General features: G+C 36.5%; 1 long non-coding RNA gene across 1 annotated transcript; it reads left to right on the top strand.

The window, feature by feature from the left end:
- Positions 1–2,852: 2,852 nt before the first annotated feature.
- LOC145952785 (uncharacterized) lies at positions 2,853–20,537 on the top strand. Its single transcript, XR_014430270.1, has 4 exons — positions 2,853–4,662; positions 4,783–4,904; positions 19,966–20,192; positions 20,276–20,537. It is a non-coding gene; the product is annotated as an uncharacterized LOC145952785 (long non-coding RNA).
- Position 20,538: the final 1 nt, after the last annotated feature.

The raw sequence follows: 20,538 nt of genomic DNA on the forward strand, positions 1-20,538 counted from the left end.
GGGACATAACTAATAAAAAAAAGACAAGAAAATTTAATTTAATGTTGCAATCTATGCTAAAGTAGGTGTTATATAGAATCTACTTAATAACAAACAACTTTTTCAATAAAAAAGCTCTAAAAATACTTATAAACTCATGTATTATTTTCAACTTTGATTAGTTGTGATGCAAGTCACTCATGTAAAAATTGATCAAAGTCCCCACTCCCCATAGCATAAATCAATTGTTTTTTAAAAAATCATTTGGATACAAGTTGAAGTTTTGTTCCTGGATAGTAGAGAAGTATAGCTGGTAGAGTTGCTAGTTGCAATGCAGCAGCATCACCATGGCATAAAAGTAATAATATTATTATGCACCTCCAACTACCAAATTGATATGCTTGGTAAGTTGGAAAACGCGAGTACCTCATGAACCAGTTTTTGCGCTGTCTATAGTAAACAAAGTATCCAAAAATGTACAGAGCGCCGTTTCTTGACTTAGCTTTTGGAGACACTTTCTTTTTTCCCGGATTTTCGCTCTCTTCATATATGACAAACAACAAACCCAAGACTTGAGTTGATTAAGTTTTGTTTTATGTATATTATTAACTCACTTTGACAAAGATTAATCTTATTATGTTACTAAGCATGCAAAAGATTTTCTCGAGAATGAAGTTTTTATCTCATGATATTGTGTGCATAAAGTCTTGAATTTAGACATACTTGTAGGGAATGGATTTTTACACATAAGTGAATGGATGTTTACATATAAGTACGTAAATAAAAAAATAATATATTTTTTGTGATTGTGATTTTACCCACCGTGGAAGCACAATTATTTGAAAAGTAAATAATTTAGATTCTATTTTCATAATGTGTATCTATACTTGTGCAATTTAAATTAATGATGGGTTATAAATGGGATGATAAATAATTTGTTAAATCATTCTTTTGATTTAATTAGTTCAATTTGGTTTACTTTATTATCAAAAGTTTTAATTTAGTTCCTTAATTAACTTTTGAAAATGGTACAATGTTACCATTTTAATTTGTCCAATTTAAACTAATTAATGATGCTACTTTAATTCTTATGCGCATGACGATTTGTGTCATTTTTATTATTATGCCACGTGTCCAAAAAGTTAACAAGATTAGTCAAAATTGAATGAAAAGAAAACATTGCATGGTAAAACCAAATTAAACTAAGTAAATAAATAGAGGAACTAATAGTGTAATTTAATTTAAATAATTATACCTTATTTGTATATTGTTATTAATGTAATTATGGTTAACACAATGTTTTTTTTATTTGTGTCAATTATATTTTGGTACTATATTGGTGTTTCAAGCAGTTTTTAATGATCAAATTTATCCATTATTATTATTATTATTATTATTATTATTATTATTATTATTATATATATATATATATATATATATATATTAATTAGTGAAGTTGAAACACTTTATACTTCTATATTTTATTTAATAAATTTTTTTAAAAATTATTGATGTTTAATAAATCATTTGGTGAGACATTTGACCTTCAAATTTTATCTTTACAAAAATAATTAATTTTTAATATTATTTTTTATCATTTCAAAATTTAAGAATAGAATCATATGAAAAATACATACATCAAATATGAAAATCTCCGTTATTATATGTTATAAATATCAGTAGACTTTTGGATAAACACTGTAACATAACTGCTCCGAACCAACATATATAACCACGCCTTAGCTGACTTAGCCATGCCTAGATTATCTTAGTCACGTTTAGGTTAATGTAGTCGAGACTCGAGACTTGGCAACTACTCTACAATGCAGCACACTCCATAACAAACTATTCACGTACAATAAAATCTTTTTTCTCTTACCAATCAAAATGATGATTATAAATATGTCTCACGTTACATGTATGGACACACTTTATTCAATAATGATATTATTACTCTATTCATTCTCTTTTAACATATAAAAAATATTATTATAAATATAATATATATAAATATAAATCTATTTAACGTATAATTATATACAATTTTAGTATTAACTTTAAATGAGATTTAATAATATATATTATGTATCACTATAATTTATATTTATACTTTTTAACAATATATATTATATTTAATTTATAGTATAAGTAAAAATAATTTTTACTGACAAATATTGTATCATTATATAATAAATTTATGTTATTATAAATACAATATATATATATATATATATAACATATAATTATACACAATTTAATATTGATTTTAAATGAGATTTAATAATATATATTATATATTATTATAGTTTATATTTATATTTTTTAATAATATATCAACATAAATAATATTTATAATATAAATAAAAATAATTTTTATTAATAAATATTGTGTGTCTATATGACAAATTTTTTTTTTTGTAATCCACTCAATCACTTGGACATTGACATTTGAGGTAACCTTCCTATTCTCTATCCAAATATTGATGTTTGTGAGAATCAGACCGATGACCACAATGTCTCTTTTGGAAACAACTTAAGAGTGTGTTTGGACGAGGAATTTTACAAATTCAAGAAATTTTAAATTCTTAGTATTTGAATTACTTTGATTTCAATTTCTATCATTCTTTAAATATTTTGTTTGAATAAGTCAATTCAAATTTCTTAAATTTTAAATTGTTAGGTTGAATATGATAATTTGATTCTATCATAGTAAAATTGATTTTAAAAATATATTTATATGTTGAGATTTTTAAATTAACTTTTATAAAAATAAATATTAATCCATTTTTAAATATTTAAGAATTTTAAAAATTAATATTAGATAATATTTAATAATTTTAAAAATTAATATAAGATAATATTTAATAATTTTAAAAATATTTTTGAATATCCAATAATTAAAAAATGAAGAGATAAGATAAAATATATAGGTGAAATAAGAAAAACAAATATGAGGAATTTCAAATTCTCCCATTTTTGAGAGAATTTGAAATTCTACTATTTTAAGAAATTTCACAAATGTTTAGATTTCAAATTCTTTTTAAATTCCTCATCCAAACAAAACATTTCACCTCAAAGAATTTGAAATTCTTCAAATAAATGAATTACTCTATATAAATTTCTCATCCAAACACACCATAAATTTTTCGTGACATGAATTTATGCATTATATTTTTGTTAATTTTTTTTATTAGCTATGAGTTTTGTACCCTCAGGCAGGGCCATGGTGGATAAGAAATTTTGTATGATAAGCATGTTTTATCGTACATATAAAATTATTTATGTGTTTTAAAACTATTTTTTGTCCTCTTTTTTTTCAATGGTTCTCGTATACTTTTTCTTTTAAAAAAAGTAAATGAAACATATATGAGAACATTCTTAGTTTTTAAAAATGTGTTACACCTTAAAATGGTTCTCGTATATTAAATTTCTCACTTAATACATTGTATTATTCATAAATCCAAACCTAGTTATGGCAAGTGTATTAAAGTAATTTGTTTGCTTTTAAAATAATTGTTAACAAAGGATAAATTAAGATTCTCAAAATTTATATTTTAACAATTACAATCAAATGTTTTTGATGTTATTATTGTTGTTGAGTATTCGATCATTTGTCTTTATTGTCTTCCTAAATATAATGAAGATGATAACTTTCAAGATTGCAAAACACTTTTTAACAAAAGAGTTAAAATTAGATACTTGGACAGAATGTAGTTAGTACAAAAGGTGTTTAGGATTGACACACAAAATTGTCTCATTCCTTTAAGTAGGAAAATTTGATCATAAATAACCTCTTAAATCATATAAGAAAAATTTATTTTAATATTTGTATTTATGACACCAAGAGACACTTATCAAACTAAGAAGAAAAACAAAGAAAGTCTACAAGTATCATTTCAAAGATTTACAGGTGTCATCTTCAAAGGATACTCATAAAGGATTTACAACCCTAGAGGTGGTCACCATAGTGTTAGTTGGCTCTTCACCTACTACATTAGATTCTGGTGTTGCATGTTCTCTTAGTGCTACAAAATGTTGTATTTAATAGTATTTAAAGACAATGGTCCATCCAATGGTTGTTACCACTACACAAAGGAAATAGCTTGAGACTTGCATTTCAATGGGGTAAAAGTCAAATGCTTGAAACTCTTATTTCGACTATATCAAGGCCAACAAGCTATTAAAGTGAAAAATTAAAGAATTTATCGTTGCGGTTTTCTAGAAGAGTTTCGAGTGACCTTAAATCAATTCCAATAGTCTGAGTTTCTGAATGTTTTTCCTTGACGATCTTTTAGGATTACCTACACTAAGAGAGATTATCACTACAAAAAAAATTGTATTTAACTGGGGTTTTTTAATGGGGGTTATCCTAACCCTCGGGAACATAAGTAAATAACTGGGGTTTCAATAACCCTCGTTAAGTATTATTAAGTTACAGGGGTTAAAATTTAAAACCGTTGGTATATTTTAATAATATTTTTTTTTTGTTTTTTTTTATCTTTGTAATGATAATTATTTTTTTTTTCATTTCCCTCTCACATATGTTTTGGTTTCCCTCTCTCACGAACTAACTAAGAACACTCCTTCATCAGAAAAATGCAAATGACCTAGCCTCTCTCTCCGACGCTCTCCGACGCTCTCAACGCTCTCCGACTGCCTGCGATTTCTATAGCACCGACCAAGGTATGTTTTCCACTCATCTTTTATCATTTGAAGACCGTATTTATCTCTTGTATTACTCACACTCTTGAGATTTAACATTGGAAAAATTCCCTCATCGTTGTTCATTTGGGGTTTTTTCAGATTGTTAGCAGAAAATCCTTGAGCTTGGACCGTATTGATCTAGGGTTAGTGCTTTGCATGTGGGCTGCGCTGACTGTGCCTGGGAAGTTTTTGTCCATCCACCCTGACTCTGAAGAGAACAGGTAATCACTCCTTGTTTTGCTTTTTGAAAAGTGCTTCTGGTAGGATTTAAGTTTGTGTTTGATTTGATTTTAGCATGTGGTCATTCTAAAATTTTTGAGGGCTTGCAACTTGATCCAATGGAACCTATGTGCTTCCTTTGACTTTGGAATGAGACATTTGGTAAACTTGTCTCGAAACACTTCTATGAGAGAAAATCAAGAAAAAAAATGGAATAAGCTAAAATGTTTATTCATAAGTTAATTTGTAGAAGTTTTGTCATATTAACTTCTCAAAACTCTTATTTTCAATTTATGCATAAGCTAATTTTAGTTTATGGAGAAATTTATTTTAGTTTTTTCTTTTTAATTCTTGTTCTAGAATTGTTTTTGGAGAAGTTTATCTAAACATGTTCATAGTGATTTGTGTGCAATCTTATATTATACCTGACATAAGTTGTTTACGGTAAGTGATAATTTTGCCCTTTTTGTGTTTGGTATACCTTGATTGAGTTTTGTTGGTTGGCAGAGAGGGATGGAATAGTAGAAGAATGGAAATAGAGAAGGTTAAGAAATTAAGATTGTTGGAAAGGAGGGTTAATATGAGTTCGGCAAACTAATTCTCAAATGGGTTCTTGTTTTGAGTAAGGTTATGGTTTAGTTGCCTCACTACATTGGTTACTTGGTCTTTTTGTATATACTTGGCTGTAAATTAGATGTGCTTGTTAGCTTTGTTTTGATTGATATTGGGTGGAGAATGACTTTGGGATATTTAATTTTAGAAATTAATCTTGGAAGAGTTTTATGTTTGAGTTGATGGATTTATAATTTGGATGAGTTGCAAATTGTGAGCCTAAAGTGAAAGATTCATTATGGGATTTGGAAGAAATACTTTTGCAGTTTTGCCCAAAATGTATATTATGGTACCACCTTATATAAGTTGATCTCACTATGTCCTTGTCTTGTCGTCTAAAGCTTGGTCTACCTTCAACCGGTTCTATTATTTTTATAGGTCCTTCATTTAGTCATAGCATACTGATTCTACTGGATCAGAATATAAGAAAGAAATGGGAACTTTATTGACAGAAACGTCTGTAATGGAGAGATAATGGACAGAAATGAGGAAATGTCGATACAGACTCCTCCAAGAGTAACCCAAGCTTTTCCGCCCAATTTCACTCCGAAACCAAAGACCTACCCTCCTTCTCGTAGTTATACATTTGTCCCCTTACAAATAACAATGTACCACTAACTGACAGTCCAGCTGTCAGACAAACTAACTACAGCTGTCTAATCATGACAGTTACTACCTGCAATTTCTGTTACTAACTGATTCAAACCCCACTGAGGTATGTATCACATACTTGATAGAATAGGGGTTACATTTAAGTGGAAATACGGTAGGTGTGGAAGTTAATAAGATTGGAAAAATATTTGCTTCCTCCTGAGGGTAAAAGCAAAAAATATTCAAAATCATCTTTAACCACCTTGCTTGTTTGGAGTTTGGTAACAGATAGACAAATAATTTTATGCAAGAGTAGATTAGTAATTGGAATTACTTCATTGTTTTTCTTCCTATATTTCATTTTTGTACTTATTTAATTTTGTCTCTTCCCTGTCGTGGTAGACAAATAATTTATTTATGTGAAGATTATTAATTAATTCAATTTTGAAAGGCCTAGTTAGTAGGCAGTCATTTTCATAATAATTTCAGATTAAGCAGATACAGGTGTCGCCACCGGCCCGAAACGGACTTTCGGCATTCGCGAAGGATGGTTGGACTCGTTTATTTGTTTAAAAAATGTGGATTGCTAGAATGACTTATTCTCAAACTGAGACCTCATCAAACGAGCAATTTTATTAAAAGGCTCACCAATCCATATTAATCCCAAGCGGGACCCTCCATGGATTAGTGGTTTTCGCAAAAGGAGGGTTCGTGGAGTCGCCACCAATGTTTTACTCAAAACATTGGAAAAAGGGATAAGGCAATTGATTTAAAAATCAACTTTGGCCACTACAACCAGAGTTGGGTAAGGGAGTCGGTTACGCGTGGGGAAGGTGTTAGCACCCCACGGCGCCCCTTTCGGGTTCCCTATGACAGATTATTTTTAAAAGAACAGTATAAAATTACTAAATTACCCCTATTTATCCTAAGCAATTATAAATTGACTATCTACATGATGACAGTTTAAATATGCACACAGAAAGCAGTAAAAGGAAGGATTGAAGGGAAACCTCTTGAAGCGTGCCTTTATATATTGCAAAGAACTGGGAAGCGTTTTGGCGTTCCCTCGCTCTACAAGCCCGCTCCTCGCTCTCCTAGAACAAAATTTTAACTAAGGGAATCAAAAAGATTTCCCCTCGACTAGGTTCGATCCTCAAGCAAAATGGCTTGGGGCTCAAGAACTTCGTCGGATCAACTCTCCGAGTGATTTCTAGGGCAGAACACTGCTCAAAAACCCCAGAATACTCAAGGAGAGGGTTGAAACTATCTAAAAAAGTCTGGAATGACGTCCAATTGACGTCATATTTATAGGGAATAGGCGCAATACGGCCTACAGGGGCAATACGGCCGTATTGAAATTTTTGAACTTCAATACGGTCGTATTGAAGTTCAATACGGTCGTATTGAAATTCAGAAATTTCAATACGCCCGTATTGAGTTCGCTGCGGTTGTATTGAAGTGTCAATACGGTCGTATTGACTTCAGTACGACCGTATTGAAGTGTCAATACGGTCGTATTGACTTCAGTACGGCCGTATTGAAGTTTCAGAAACTTCAATACGCCGTATTGAGTTTCGCTGCGGCCGTATTGAAGCTTCAATACGGCCGTATTAAGTTCAGTACGGCCGTATTGGGCTTTTTCCCTCCACTTCTTTATTTTGAGCTATTCTAAGACCTCTAGACCTACAGAGAACCCTCCTAGGGCCTTCGAGGAGTCCTTCTGGCTGATTATCCTTCAGTCTTCGAGAGTCTTCAAGCTTTATTTCCGACCCGGACAATTTTAGGGGTCTACAGCTGCCCCCCCCCTTTACTTAGTCGGACGGCCTTTTAGTGTATCGGCTGACAAGTAAAGGAGTTGACCCAATTGTCCGGGTATTGTGCCGACCTTCTGACTTGTAGCGTCTTCCGGTGGAAAAATGTTGAGTAGCCTCTCCAGGTGGGTGCATACCTCGGCGCTTCTGACATCCTCGGTAGATGAGTTTACCTTCTCCAAGGTCAACTTCACTCGACGCCCGAGCTGGAAGTTTGGACATCGACGCGTCTCTGATGACGCTGATGGTTGAGTACCGCCTCTCCAGGCTTAGCTTCACTCTTTGTTCGAGCCGGAAGCTAAGTATCCTTGTGACGACGGTGAGCAGTGTGAGCTTTGCCTCTCCAGGCCTTGCTTTGCTTGTTGCCCAAGCTGGAAGCTGTAAGTACCGTCTCTCCAGGCTTAACTTCACTCTTTGTTCGAGCCGGAAGCTAAGTACCCTTGTGACAACGGTAAGCAGTGTGAGTTTTGCCTCTCCAGGCCTTGCTTTGCTTGTTGCCCAAGCTGGAAGCTGTAAGTATCGTCTCTCCAGGCTTAGCTTCACTCTTCGTTTGAGCCGGAAGCTAAGTACCTTTGTGACAACGGTAAGTGGTGAGTACCCCTTTTCCAGAGATAGCTTCGCTCATTGCCCGAGCCGGAAGCTGCATACCTCCGTGTTTGTGACGACGGGGTAGCGTGAATATCTCCTTTCCAGGGATTTGTGATGATTTTGTCTCCACAGTCCACGATGCTGCTTCGACGGTTGTTTCTGATTTTGTGCCACTAGGGGCTGGATAACGCAGGGATCCGTCTAGGGGATGTGCAGTTACTCATAGGTTCTTGTGTCCCAACTTTCCATTGCGTAGTTGGTGCCCCCTGGGGAATTTCTGATTCCTTTGGGGTGCTGACACAAAGATGCTCTTTCTGATGTGAGCGGTGCCTTGTGATTGGCTGATGTCCTTTCGACGTTGGTGGAGTATCCCGGTTATCCTTGTTCGGGTGTCTCTTTTGGTTTTCTGATTTTGCTGCCTCTGTGTAGGCTGTTATCCACTGGGGGATTTTGTCGTTGATTTTGATTAGCCTCTTCTGTTAGGCATATCGGCTTGACGTTTAATGATTGGCTGAGAGCCAGATTCCATTTGGGGAATGATTATTGATTTTTTTTATGATTTTTCTCCTTTTGTAGGGATGCCTCTTGAGTAGGCGACTGGGGATTTGGGGATCTTATGTATCCCAGAGTATTATTTAGGAAGCCTCTACAGGCTTAGCCTCACTCGACACTTGAGTTGGAGAGCTATCTTCACTGAGGAAGTTTAAGTCCTTTGACTTGGGTATTCTGCTTGGGAGATCGTACTTCCATTGGGGATTTTGACGATCTTGCTTGATAACTCTTGCTGGGGATTTTGAGTCCAAAAGCGTGAGTTGAGGTTCCCTCTGGGGGGTATTATTTCTGCGAGCCTCTCCAGGCTCAATTATTCTTTGATATGGAGGATGAGGAGTATTTTGGTAAGCCTCTCCAGGCTCAGTTATTCTGTGCAAACTGATTGTTGGATTTTCTGTATCCTTGCCTTTTTTATTTTTTTGGCTTTTTCTGTATTTTGCCTTTTTTTATGTTTTTGGCTTTTGCTGTACAGAAATTAAAAGTGCTAAAGAAATTAAATTCAGTTATTATGAGAGAGTATTATTTCGGCGAGCCTCTCCAGGCTCAGTTATTTTGAGAGTATTCTTTCGGCAAGCCTCTCCAGGCTCAATTATTCTGAGAGAGTATTATTTCGGCGAGCCTCTCCAGGCTCAGTTATTTTGAGAGTATTCTTTCGGCAAGCCTCTCCAGGCTCAATTATTCTGCATGATGCTGCTGATTTTCTGAATCTTTGTATTTTGCTTGCTGCTGTCATACACAAGCAATTTTTCTATTTTTCTATTTTATGCAGTTGCCTCATGATAAGGTCTTTGAATGTGCAACTAATGTGTGTGTGATGCACAAATGCAATACGATTTTTTATTTTTGTTCATTTATTTAGAAAAGTGAGTGGCTCTCCCTATCCTCTTCTTCTTGGAGGACTTTTTGTCATTGACGCGAGGGAGTATTTTTGTGAGCCTTTATGCAGGGGATTATGGATTTTACAGGAACCCCTCCAATTTTCTTTTATTGACCGATTATTAATGGAATTTCGTACAATTTTATGAAAAACCAACTCAAAGGCATAATCACATGGTCAAGAGAGAAAAGAAACAAATGGATATTTTATTGATATTCACAAATGTTTATACAGAAAGATTTACAAAAGGAATTTCTGAAGAAAGGCTGGCCAAGGTAGGCTATACATTTTTGGCTTAAACAATTATATCTGTAATTGTCGCTCTTCTCGTTCCCCTAATCGTTTTGGGTGAGATGCCTGAGCCAGGAGTGTAGATACTGCAAGACGCTTGCTTCTAGAAGATTATTGCTTGAACCGCCTTTCGGTTTTCGGTTCAAGTGATCGTTGCTTGCTTTACTTTTTGCATCTTATTCTTTTGCCCCTAATTTTTGCCTAGGACGTGTCCTAGCGGGGATAATTTTGCCTTTGTTTTGCCTAGTACCCTTGTACTGGCGGGCTTTTTGTTTTGCCCTAACTTTTGCCTAGGATGCCCTTTTTGGGTTTTCATCCTAGCGGGCTGATGCAAGCAACGTCTTCAAGCATAATACTTCTTTACCACGTCAGCGTTGACTGGGTATCGAAGTTCTTCTCCGTCCATGTCTGTGAGAATCAATGATCCTCCGGAGAAGGCTCGCTTTACCACGTATGGTCCTTCGTAATTTGGGGCCCACTTTCCGATTTTGTCCTTTTGAGCTGGTAGCAATTTCTTCATCACCAGCTCTCCCTCATGGTAGATTCGAGGATGGACTTTTTTGTCGAAAGCCTTTTTGATCTTCCTTTGGTAGGCTTGACCATGGCATATGGCGTTCAGTCGTTTTTCTTCGATAAGGTTCAATTGGTTGTATCGACTTTGAACCCATTCTGCCTCGGAAAGTTTTGCTTCCATGATTACTCTCAGAGACGGTATCTCGACTTCAACCGGCAGAACTGCCTCCATTCCATAAACAAGGGAGAATGGAGTAGCTCCTGTGGATGTACGTACTGAAGTCCTATAACCATGGAGAGCGAAGGGTAGCATCTCATGCCAGTCTTTGAATGAGACAACCATCTTTTGTACTATCTTCTTGATATTTTTATTGGCTGCCTCGACTGCCCCATTCATCTTTGGTCGATATGGGGAAGAGTTATGGTGCTGAATTTTGAACTCTTTGCACAATTCTTCCACCATCTTATTGTTCAAATTGGATCCATTATCAGTGATGATCTTATCGGGAATACCGTATCTGCATATGATGTTCTTCCTTATGAAGGATGTTACCACCTTTCGGGTCACATGAGCATACGATGCCGCTTCTACCCATTTAGTGAAATAGTCAATGGCCACAAGGATGAACCTATGTCCGTTGGATGCTTTTGGCTCGATGGGTCCAATAACATCCATGCCCCACATTGCGAATGGCCATGGTGAAGCCAAAACATTGAGTGGCGTTGGTGGGACATGAATGTTGTCGGCATATGCTTGACACTTGTGGCATTTCCGGACGTATTGGTAACAATCCCTTTCCATGGTTGACCAATAGTACCCTGCTCTGAGGATTTTCTTAGCCATTGCAGGCCCGGGAATATGGGTACCGAAAACCCCCTCATGTATTTCTTTGATTACATTTTGAGCTTCGACTTGGTCTATACATCTCAACAAGACCGAGTCATAATTCTTTTTGTAGAGGGTTTCTCCAATCAACAGAAATCCCATGGCCCTTCTTCGGATATGCTTTTTATCATTATCACTAGCCATATCAGGATATTCCCCTTTTGACAAATATTGTTTGATGTCATGGAACCATGGATGATCGTCAACAGCTTCATCTATCAGTAGGCAGAACGCTTGCTTATCGTGCCGCCGGATATTGATGATGGGCATTTCATGCTCCTTATCCAAGGCGAACATCGATGATAGTGTAGCAAGGGCGTCAGCAAACTGATTCTCCTCCCTTGGAATGTATTCAAAGATGACACTTTGGAAGAATTGTGTCAAATCTTTGATATGCTCAACATATGGTATCAGTTTAGGATTTCGGACTTCCCAGTCTCCTCGTAGCTGATGGATGACTAAAGCCGAATCTCCAAATACTTTGAGTTTGAGGATACCATTGTTGATAGCCGCTTGGATTCCTAACGCGCAAGCCTCGTATTCGGCCATATTATTTGTACAGTCGAAATTGAGTCTTGCTGTTAGAGGGATATGCTTTCCTTGTGGGGAGATTAACACTGTCCCAATCCCCTGTCCAAGCATGTTGGAGGCTCCATCAAAATACATGGTCCACGCATCGTCTTTTGGTTCTTCATGTTGTATACTCATTATATGCTCATCGGGGAAATCATCCTGAAGGGATTGATAGTCATTGGTCGGCCCGTGTGCTAGGTAATCAGCTAAGGTACTACCCTTGATGGCCTTTTGTGTGACATGTATGATGTCAAATTCTGATAATTGCACTTGCCATCGGGCGATCTTCCCAGTGATTATTGGCTTGTCGAGCACGTACTTAATTGGGTCCATTTTGGAGACCAACCAAGTAGTATGCCTTATCATGTACTGCCTGAGCCTTTGTGTTGCCCACGCTAACGCACAGCAAGTCTTTTCTAATGGCGTGTAGCGGGTTTCATAATCAAGGAACTTTTTGCTCAGGTAGTAGATGGCTTGTTCTTTCTTTCTAGTTTCGTCCTGTTGCCCTAGCACGGCTCCCATGGACTCATCAAGCACTGTCAGATAGAGGATTAATGGCCTTCCCTCGACAGGTGGCACCAATACTGGTGGATTGGCCAAGCACTGTTTGACTTTGTCAAAAGCTCGTTGACAATTCTCATCCCAAGTTTCGGAATGATTCTTGCGCAACAGCTTGAATATCGGTTTGCACGTGTCAGTCAACCGTGCGATGAACCTTGCGACATAGTTCACCCTGCCGAGGAATCCTCTAATTTCTTTCTCAGTTTTAGGAGGAGGCATTTCCATTATTGCCTTTACTTTATCGGGGTCCACCTCTATGCCTTTTTCACTGACGATGAACCCAAGAAGCTTACCCGACCGAACTCCGAAAGTACACTTAGCCGGGTTTAGCTTAAGCTGATACTTACGAAGCCGATTGAATAATTTTCTCAAATATTGGACGTGGTCCATCTCGTCTTTTGACTTTGCGATCATGTCATCCACGTATACTTCAATTTCTTTGTGGATCATATCGTGGAATAGCGTCACCATCGCTCGTTGGTAGGTGGCACCCGCATTTTTAAGTCCAAAAGGCATCACCCTGTAGCAGAAAGTTCCCCAGGGTGTAATGAAAGAAGTTTTCTCGCGGTCTTCTATATTCATCTTGATTTGATTATACCCCGAGTATCCATCCATAAAGGAATAGAGTGTGTTTGTGGCGGTGTGATCCACGAGTGTATCAATATGTGGCAAGGGAAAATCGTCCTTTGGACTGGCACGATTCAAATCCCTATAATCAACACACACTCTAACCTTCCCATTCTTTTTGACGACTGGCACAATGTTAGCCAGCCATTCGGGATACTGGGATACAACCAAGAATCCCGCGTCCAATTGTTTTTCCACCTCCTCCTTAATCTTTAAGGACCATTCGGGCTTGATTCGTCGAAGCTTTTGCTTAATAGGTCGAGACCCCTCTTTTAAGGGCAACTTGTGTTCGACAATGTTGGAGTCCAACCCGGGCATATCATGGTACGACCATGCAAATACGTCCTTGTATTCCCTCAATAATTGAATTAATTGCGTTTTTATTCCATCACTGATACGGGTCCCAATGTTGACCTCTTTCAATTCTTGACCCTGCCCCAAATTCACGGTCTCCAATTCTTCTTGATTCGGTTGGAGTAGACGAGCTTCTTGATCTAGCAGTCTTTGCAGATCCGGAGAGATGGTCTCCTCATCACTGTCCAACTCAACCCATTCACCTTCGGCTTTCGGATCCCGGTCAGAGCGAGCAATCACAGACATAATTATTTATTGGTTCTGTTTAGGTTTAGAGTTTATTAATATTAATGAGAGAGGGAGAATAGAACAAAATGAGAGAATAATGTGTGAAAAATGCCTTTTTATTGATATATGAGTGTAAAACTGTACAAAACCCTTTATTTACATGAAAAGGTCCTCATGATCTCGGGTACTGATCATGAGTCCCTAAAAGAAAAAATGTGGAGGGGCCCTATCATGGCTTGCCCTTCTCTCTACTCCTGCTGCGGTAGAGGATTCTTGCTCACGTCGGGCGCCGTCGAATCGAAAGTGACCCACCCAGCGTCGATAAGGTCTTGGACCTTATACTTGAGAGCTCGGCAGTTCTCCGTTGAATGCCCTTGTGCCCCCGAGTGGTATAGACATTTGTCTTGTGGATTGTACCAATCGGGGTAGGGTGGATTCACCTTCTTTGGTGGAATGTAAGCTATAAGACGCGCCTCTACTAGCTTTGGCAGGAGATCGCTGTAAGTGGTCGGAAGTCTATCAAACTTCTTCACAGAGTTGTTTTGCGATTTGCCTGACTTCGAAGCGGAAGAAGACGGAGCAATGGTTACAGCGTTGACTCCTCCTTCTTTCTTCTTCCCAAAGGCCTTCTTAGCTTCATATGATTGGGAAGGCTTAGCCAGCTTCCCACTTTTAAGTCCTTGTTCCACCCTTTCTCCTATGGTGATGATGTCCGAGAAGAGTGTCGTTGTGTTCCCTATCATTTTATCGTAATAGGGACCAGTCAACGAGTTGATGAATAAGGACACCGTCTCCTTATCCGACAGCGGGGGCTCTATCTGTGCCGCCAACTCCCTCCAACGTTGGGCGTACGCCTTGAAGGATTCATCGTTCTTTTTACTCAAAGCTTGAAGATCAGACCTATCGGGTGTTAGGTCGATGTTGTATTTGTAGCGCTTGAGGAAGGCGTCGGCCAACTGCCTCCATGTGTGTACTAGATTTCCATCTAGCTGCATATACCAGTTGAGTGCAGTTTCAGCTAAGCTCTCTTGAAAGCAGTGGATCAAGAGCTTTTCATTTGTGGCATATGCAGCCATCTTGCGACAGTACATGGTGAGATGACTTTTAGGGCAAGTCGATCCCACGTACTTTGGGAAATCCGGCACTTTAAATTTAAGAGGGAATTGAATGTCCCTCACTAAACACATGTCGGCGGCATCCTTAATGTCAAAGTCATGCCCCTCCATAGCCCTTAGCCGATCCTCGAGGGCATGGAATTGTTCCTTTGAGACCTCGGGCTCTTTTATTATAATTCCTGCCCCAAGGGGTACGGCGTTTGGAGGATCTTTTTCATGCTCTTCCTCCTCTCCCTCATGATGGGACCCATGATCACTATGATGAGAATCATGGATGTTGTGATGACGCATGAGTTCCATCATTTGCACCATCTGCTCTTTAAGCTGTGAAAGCTCGGTTGTGAGCTTCTTGTTTTGCTCCTCCAATGCTTCCATTTTCTTGATTTTCCGTGCGCGCGTAAGGACAGAGAGATGACCAGCCACTTTCTAAAATGAATGTTTAGTTAGTTTATTTTATGGAATGAATACACTCTTTAACATGAGCTTGATAAACCTCCATCTTTAAGGCGCTGCCTTTTTAAGACGGAAGTTTACCACCCTTCTTTATCTATGATTTCTCCCCAACGGAGAATCTCTATAGTCATGGGTCTCTTTCACTCATGTCAAGAGGTATTGGTGATCCTAAAATGTATGTTTTCATGAGGATGCATGATGTCTTATTGGTAATGATGCCTATGCTCCTTACTTTTATTATATTTTCACACATGGTTTTTCCTCTCACGTCATGGTTTTTTCATGCATGAGGATTATTTTTAGACCTTATCACGAGGTTATTTATTAATGCACAAACAATTGCACATAAGCATTTACACAAACAATTCACTCATCCACGAACAGTCACGAGCGAATCACGAGGTAGGGGTCTCCTGCAGAAAAGTGCATATTCAAGGAGGATCTAACTGTTCTCACTTGGTCAAAGGCCCCCAAGGTGCCCCCATTATAGGGACCCAATTCCTCTCGTCGTAGGTCGATGGAAAGTTCCAACGCACCGTCGGACTTAAGTTCATGGTTATCACCTTGAGTGATGCTTTCCGACAACGGTCTACGGGCACCTATAGACCCATTCGACAACCGGCCGTACTAACATCCACTCCCTATGGTTAATCACTCATGCCCCCGGGTATAGAGGGAACTGTTGTGTGCAAAGGTTTGTGTGCAGTTTTTATTTCAAACAATTGTGTAAATTTAAAAATACAACAGTTATTAAAGCCAAATAGATAAACATGTTATCATACAAGTGAGGGGTAATAAAGTAATTTTAACTATTATTTGTTAAAAATAATCTGTCACTAAATGGGACTGACTCTCGAGGCTTCCCCAGTGGAGTCGCCATCTGTCGCCACCGGCCCGAAACGGACTTTCGGCATTCGCGAAGGATGGTTGGACTCGTTTATTTGTTTAAAAAATGTAGATTGCTAGAATGACTTATTCTCAAACTGAGACCTCATCAAACGAGCAATTTTATTAAAAGGCTCACCAATCCATATTAATCCCAAGCGGGACCCTCCATGGATTAGTGGTTTTCGCAAAAGGAGGGTTCGTGGAGTCGCCACCAATGTTTTACTCAAAACATTGGAAAAAGGGATAAGGCAATTGATTTAAAAATCAACTTTGGCCACTACAACCAGAGTTGGGTAAGGGAGTCGGTTACGCGTGGGGAAGGTGTTAGCACCCCACGGCGCCCCTTTCGGGTTCCCTATGACAGATTATTTTTAAAAGAACAGTATAAAATTACTAAATTACCCCTATTTATCCTAAGCAATTATAAATTGACTATCTACATGATGACAGTTTAAATATGCACACAGAAAGCAGTAAAAGGAAGGATTGAAGGGAAACCTCTTGAAGCGTGCCTTTATATATTGCAAAGAACTGGGAAGCGTTTTGGCGTTCCCTCGCTCTACAAGCCCGCTCCTCGCTCTCCTAGAACAAAATTTTAACTAAGGGAATCAAAAAGATTTCCCCTCGACTAGGTTCGATCCTCAAGCAAAATGGCTTGGGGCTCAAGAACTTCGTCGGATCAACTCTCCGAGTGATTTCTAGGGCAGAACACTGCTCAAAAACCCCAGAATACTCAAGGAGAGGGTTGAAACTATCTAAAAAAGTCTGGAATGACGTCCAATTGACGTCATATTTATAGGGAATAGGCGCAATACGGCCTACAGGGGCAATACGGCCGTATTGAAATTTTTGAACTTCAATACGGTCGTATTGAAGTTCAATACGGTCGTATTGAAATTCAGAAATTTCAATACGCCCGTATTGAGTTCGCTGCGGTTGTATTGAAGTGTCAATACGGTCGTATTGACTTCAGTACGACCGTATTGAAGTGTCAATACGGTCGTATTGACTTCAGTACGGCCGTATTGAAGTTTCAGAAACTTCAATACGCCGTATTGAGTTTCGCTGCGGCCGTATTGAAGCTTCAATACGGCCGTATTAAGTTCAGTACGGCCGTATTGGGCTTTTTCCCTCCACTTCTTTATTTTGAGCTATTCTAAGACCTCTAGACCTACAGAGAACCCTCCTAGGGCCTTCGAGGAGTCCTTCTGGCTGATTATCCTTCAGTCTTCGAGAGTCTTCAAGCTTTATTTCCGACCCGGACAATTTTAGGGGTCTACAGCAGGTCATGGCATGATAGTTATAGTCATATATAGGTTGTGTTTTAGATTTTACAAGCCAATTAAGGTGTCAAATTGTTATTTCTTGTGTTTTGATTCTTTTGAAGGAGGAAACTCCTAATTAGGAAGAAACCTTGCTTGTACTCAAATTTTTCCTGGAAACTTTATTATCTCTAATTTTCTATCATTTTTTCAGAATTCAGTGTGCTTATTTCTTGAATCAATTCCCTACCCACAACTGATATCTTTTTTATTTCAGCAATGGAGAACGAATTTTTCCTTTGTTTTTGGTTTCTTATCATAGTTTCCCTCCTCTGCGAACATAAAACACCAAAACAAGGGCAATTAACTCCCCTTCCATCCTTTCTCCCTTTCCTTTCCTCTCCCCTAAATAACTTCCGGTGCCAAAGACAGAGCAAATTATCATCTACGTTCATTAATTTGCCATGTGACCACTACATATGTTAGATTCTTCATTCACAAATCACAGTCCTGTAGATTAGATGCTAAGTAACCGAATTTGAAAAATATGCTCAAATTGGCATTATCTATCAGAAAGAAAAATGAAATGGAAAGTTTGGCTGTTCCCCAGCATGACATAAATATTACCAGAAAGCTCAAGCTCGGCTGTTCAACCACTGATCTCCTTGTCCACTACTTATATGATTTATTTCATTTAGATAACAATTTACTGAACTGGAACAAGTTTTCTGCTCAATCAGTCATATACGTAGTAGTTGCACCCTCCATTAAAACACGATATGATGCCTGATATATTGATGTTTTTGTGTAAAAGCATGCTGCCTAAAATATACCAAGTAATACTTTAGACCCCATTTTACATCTATTTTGTTTTTAACGGATCATTTATTGTTAGTTGTTTCTATTGATATGAGATAAATAAAATGAGTGTCGAAAATGGCGTATGGTGCTAAAACATTGCATTAGAAAGGGTGTTAAAAAGCGTTAAAATACTAATAAATATTTGCCCCTTGTCAAACGAAATTTCTCTTTCCAAAACTTAGTAATTGCTATCCTTGGTTGCACTTGGTTCATACTTGAGGTATAGAAACTTAGCAAGTCTGATTTTACTGGCTATATGCTTGTATATAATTAATTATAAAAAATAGTTACAAAAATAATATGTAAAGTTTATATTAGAAGAAAAAGATAAATAATATTAAAATATATATTTAATTGAAATAGTTAAAATAGATAACTATGTCTCATGAACACATATTAGCCATTAATTATCAGTTTTAAGACATTGTGAATATCGTATCTATGAAAATAATAATAAAAAAATTGTGATTTTTAATTAGTTATTTGTGTAAAACATTTTACAAGACAATACATGATCGACAAACTTTTCTATAAATTAACTTATGTTTAAATTAATGTTAATGTTAATTTATTTTTTTTTCTTCTCTAAAAATGTTGTTGGAGAAGTTAATCCAAACACTATATGAATGTTCATTTTTGACATTTGACTTATTATTATCTTTTTAGATGAATTAAACCATATTTAGGGTTGGTTTAATGGTGGGAAATTAGAATAATATACACAAAATTTTAAATTTGAATGTTAATATTTTCTTTGTAGTTTGGATGGATAAAAAAATTAAAATCTTTTTGATGAATTGTAATGTGTGGATCAACATTTCAGTAATCCATGAGTTGAAATAAGTTTTTTCTTGGTGGTGTATGTGTATGAACAGTTAAATTTATTAAATGAAGCTAAGGCAGACATGCTCCATGAAATGTGGTCTTCTGATCATATTAGTAGGGATTGAGACATTTCATATCTATATATTTTATTGAATTTTTTTAAAATAAAATAAAATTTGAGGTTAAATAATAAAAGTTTTTAAGAATTTGAGTGGTTAGAAATAATTAACTTATTTGAGTGATTACATGAATGATTGATTTTTAATATTAATTTTTAATATTTAAAGGAGACGAAAAAATGATTATAAATCCATGACTCTACTCGAGGTATAATATAGAAAAGTCTAATTGTGTTAATTTGCTAATCTATTCCATTTATATATATATATATATTAGTGGAGACGAAACATATCTCTATTTATTTAAAAATTTAAATTAAATAAAAATTGAGGTTAAGTAATAAAAGTGATTAAACATCGAGGATTTGAGTAGTTAGAGGTGGTTAACTTATTTAAATAGTACTTACACAGGTGGTTAATATTATTTTTATTATTTAGTTGGACCATAATCACCTGGTTTGTTACCTTGGATGCAGGATTGTTTCTTTACCTGCCAACCTGGGCTTCATGATCTTCAACCATCGATACAAAGTTTTTCCTGTAGAAATGGATGTGAAGCTTAAGCATTGAGGACTTTCATATAATTCAACCATCGATACAAAGTTTTTCCTGTAGAACTGAATTTGAGACAATGATGAATTTTTTTGCACAAAATTATCAAGGTCAAAGGCTTCCTGACTTGCCTGTATTTCAATCTTCACCGGTAATATTTTAAATTTGAATTAATTTTATAAATATTTTAAAATATACTTTATATTTCTAACTAAGTTTTATATTTAATTGTAGGTATCTGACCAAGGAAGTGCACAACCAATTAATGTCCCTAATCATTCTCCAACAAATTCTCAAGATAGACAATAGGGTTATATTTGTTAGGGAAAGATGTTGACCTTTTTGTTTTAGGAAAATCAATATTTTGTTGGATATATTTTCATTACTTCTTAAAAGTCATTTTGGATATTACTAAACTATGGATGTTGCTTGTTAGGAATTTTTTTGGATGACTTGTTTATGTACATTTGCTTATTAATATATTGAATTTGTGGATT

The sequence above is a fragment of the Cajanus cajan genome, chromosome 10 (assembly GCF_000230855.2).
Source record: "Cajanus cajan strain Asha chromosome 10, NIPB_CcT2T_4, whole genome shotgun sequence".
NCBI lineage: Eukaryota > Viridiplantae > Streptophyta > Magnoliopsida > Fabales > Fabaceae > Cajanus > Cajanus cajan.